We start from the raw sequence: 3888 nt of genomic DNA, 5'->3' as shown, positions 1-3888 counted from the left end.
ATACTTGGAGACTAAAGAATATCCTACTGAAGAATGAATGGGCTAACCAAGAAATTAAAGAGGAAATTAAAAATACAAGGAATCCAATGAAAATGATAACACTACAGCCCAAAACCTCTGGGACACAGCAAAGGCAGTCATAAGAGGGAAGTATATAGCAATCCAGGCTTCCCTAAAAAAGGAAGAAATGTCTCAGATACACAACCTAATATTACACCTTAAAGAGCTGGAAAAAGAATAGCAAATAAAACTCCAAACCAGCAGAAGACAGGAAACAATAAAGATTAAAGCAGAAATCAATGCTATCAAAGCAAACAAACAAACAAACAAACAAAAAACCCCAGTAGAACAGATCAATAAAATCAGGAGCTGGTTCTTTAAAAGATTCAAAAAAATTGATAACCCCCTAGCCAGTCTGATCAAAAAGAAAAAGGAAAGGACCCAAATAAATAAAATCAAGAATGAAAGAGAAGAGATCACAATCAACACAGCAGAAATACAAACGATAATAAAACAATATTATGAGCAATTATAGGCCAATAAAATGGGCAATCTGGAAGAACTGGACAAATTCCTAGAAACATATAAACTACCAAAACTGAAACAGGAAGAAATAGAAAATTTGAACAGACCCATAACCAGTAAAGAAATTGAATTAGTAATCAAAAATCTCCCCCAAAAAACAAGAGTACAGGGTCAGATGGCTTTCCAGGGGGAATTATATAAAACATTTAAGGAAGAGTTAACATCTATTCTCTTGAAGCTGGTCCAAAAAGTAGAAATGGAAGGAAAAGTTCTAAACTCATTCTATAAAGCCAGCATTACCTTGATTCCAAAACCAGACAAAGACCCCACTAAAAAGGAGAATGATAGACCAATTTCCCTGATGAACATGGATGCAAAAAATCCTCAACAAGATGCTAGCCAAATGGATCCAACAATATATTAAAAGAATTATTCACCACGACCAAGTAGGATTTATACCTGGGATGCAGGGCTGGTTCAATATCCACAAAACAATCAAAGTGATACATCACATCAATAAAAGGAAGGACAAGAACGACATGATCCTCCCAATAGATGCAGAGAAAGCATTTGATAAAATATAGCATCCTTCTTGATAAAAAACCTGAAGAAAGTAGGGATAAAAGGATCATAACTCAAGATCATAAAAACCATCTATGACCCACCACAAGTATCATCCTCAATGGGGAAAAACTGAGAGCTTTCCCCTTAAGCTCAAGAACATGACAGAGATATTCATTCTCACCACTGTTATTCAACAGAATATTAGAAGTCTTAGCCTCAGCAATCAGACAACACAAAGGAATAAAATGCATCCATAATGGCAAGGAGGAAGGCAAACTTTCGCTCTTAGCAGATGATGTGACACTCTTCTGGAAAACCAGAAAGATTCCACCAGAAAACTGCTAGAACTGATCCATGAATTCAGCAAAGTTGCACGATATAAAATCAATGCACAGAAATCGGTTGCATTCCTATACCCCAACAATGAAGCAACAGAAAAAGAAATCAAGGAATCTATTCCACTTACAATTGCACCAAAACCCATAAAATACCTAGGAATAAACATAACCAAAAAGGCAAAAAATCTATACACTGAAAACTATAGAAAGTTTATGAAAGAAATAGAAGAAGACACAAAAAAGGTATAATATTCCACGCTCCTGGATTGGAAGAACAAATATTGTTAAAATGTCGATACTACCCAAAGCAATCTACATATTCAATGCAATCCCTGTTAAAATAACACCAGCATTCTTCACAAAGCTAGGACAGACAAACCTAAAATTTGTATGGAACCTGAAAAGACCCCAAATAGCCAAAGCAATCTTGAAAAAGGACACCAAAGCTGGAGGCCGCACAATCCTGGATTTGAAGATGTATTGCAAAGCTGTAATCATCAAGACAGTATGGTACTGGTACAAAAACAGACACTCAGATCAATCAAACAGAATAGAAAACCCAGAAATGAACCCACAAACATATGGCCAACTAATCTTTGACAAAGCAGGAAAGAATGTCCAATGGAAAAAAACAGTCTCTTTAGCAAGTGGTGTTGGGAAAACTGGACAGCAACATACAGAAAAATGAACCTGAATCACTTTCTTACACCATACACAAAGATAAACTCAAAATGGATGAAAGACCTAAACATAAGATGGGAAGCCATCAAAATCCTAGAGGAGGAAGCAGGCAGGAACCTCTTAGACCTCGGCCACAGCTACTTCTTACTCAACACATCTCAGGAGGCAAGGGAAACAAAAGCAAAAACGAACATTGGGAACTCATCAAAATAAAAAGCTTCTGCACAGCAAAGGAAACCATCAGAAAAACTAAAAGGCAACTGATGGAATGGGAGAAGATATTTTCAAATGACATACCAGATAAAGGGTGAGTATACAAAATCTATAAAGAACTTATCAAACTCACACCCAAAAAACAGATAATCCAGTGGAGAAATGGGCAAAAGACATGAATAGACACTTCTCTGAAGAAGACATCCATATGGCCAACCAACACATGAAGAAATGCTCAACATCACTCCTTATCAGGGAAATACAAATCAACACCACAATAAGACACCACCTCACACCTGTCAGAATGGCAAAAATTAACAACTCAGGTAACAACAGACATTGGTGAGGATATGGAGAAAGAGGATCTCTTTTGCACTGCTGGTGGGAACGTAAACTGGTGCAGCCACTCTGGAAAACAGTATGGAGGTTCCTCAAAAAATTAAAAATAGAATTACCCTATGAGCCAGCAACTGCACCACTAGGTATTTATCCATGACATATTGGTGTGCTGTTTTGAAGGGGCACATGCACCCCAATATTTACAGCAGCACTATTGACAATAGCCAAAGTATGGAAAAGAGCCCAAATGTCCATTGACAGATGAATAGATCAGGAAGATGTGGTACACACACACACACACACACACACACACACACACACACACACACTGGAGTATTACTTGGCAATCAAAAATAATGAAATCTTGTCATTTGCAACCACATGGATGAAACTAGAGGGTATTATGCTAAGTGAAATTAGTCAGAGAAAGACAAATATCATATGAGGGCTTTAAGGTACAAAAGAGATGAACATAAGGGAAGGGAAGCAAAAATGATATAAAAACAGGGAGGGGGATAAAACATAAGAGACTCTTAAATATAGAGAACAAACAAAAGGTTGATGGAGGGGTGGTGGCAGGGTGGGCTAACTAGGTAAGGAGCGTTAAGGAATCTACTCCTGAAATCATTGTTGCACTATATGCTAGCTAACTTGGATGTAAATTTTTAAAGTAATTAATTAATTAATTAAAACAAAACAAATAACAGTTCACATACACCTGGTATTTACTATGTGCCAAGAACTAAGGGCAGTGCATGGATTAGTTTATTTACTTTTCACAACAAACTCATGAGGTCATTGCCATTATTATCATCATCTTTTATAGTTGAGAAGTCTGAGACACAGAGGTAAAGTAACTTAGCCAAGGACACCCAGCCAGTTAGTGATAATCTTATTTTCTCTGCCTATTTTTGATTGGGTTATTCAGTCCATCACATCAAGTTGTAAATACTCTGTGTGTGCATAAATATGAATACTCTGTTAGTCACAATAGGCAGTGTTACATCATGTTAAAACATCTCAATAGCTCAGCACAATACAAGTTTATTTCTCAACTTGCCAATGTTTCTTATAGGTCAAGAAGTCCTCCTTCACCTTGTAGACATTATGTCCAGGAAATGTTGCCTCCAAAATCATTATGGCAGGAAAAGAGAGATCTGGAGTGTTGTGGCAGGCACCTCTTGGTTTTCATGCACTTATGTAATCCTCTCCTCTGGCATGGGCTGGA

Source organism: Suricata suricatta, chromosome 15 (genome assembly GCF_006229205.1).
Source record: "Suricata suricatta isolate VVHF042 chromosome 15, meerkat_22Aug2017_6uvM2_HiC, whole genome shotgun sequence".
NCBI classification, from domain to species: domain Eukaryota; kingdom Metazoa; phylum Chordata; class Mammalia; order Carnivora; family Herpestidae; genus Suricata; species Suricata suricatta.
This window is presented reverse-complemented; position numbering follows the sequence as displayed.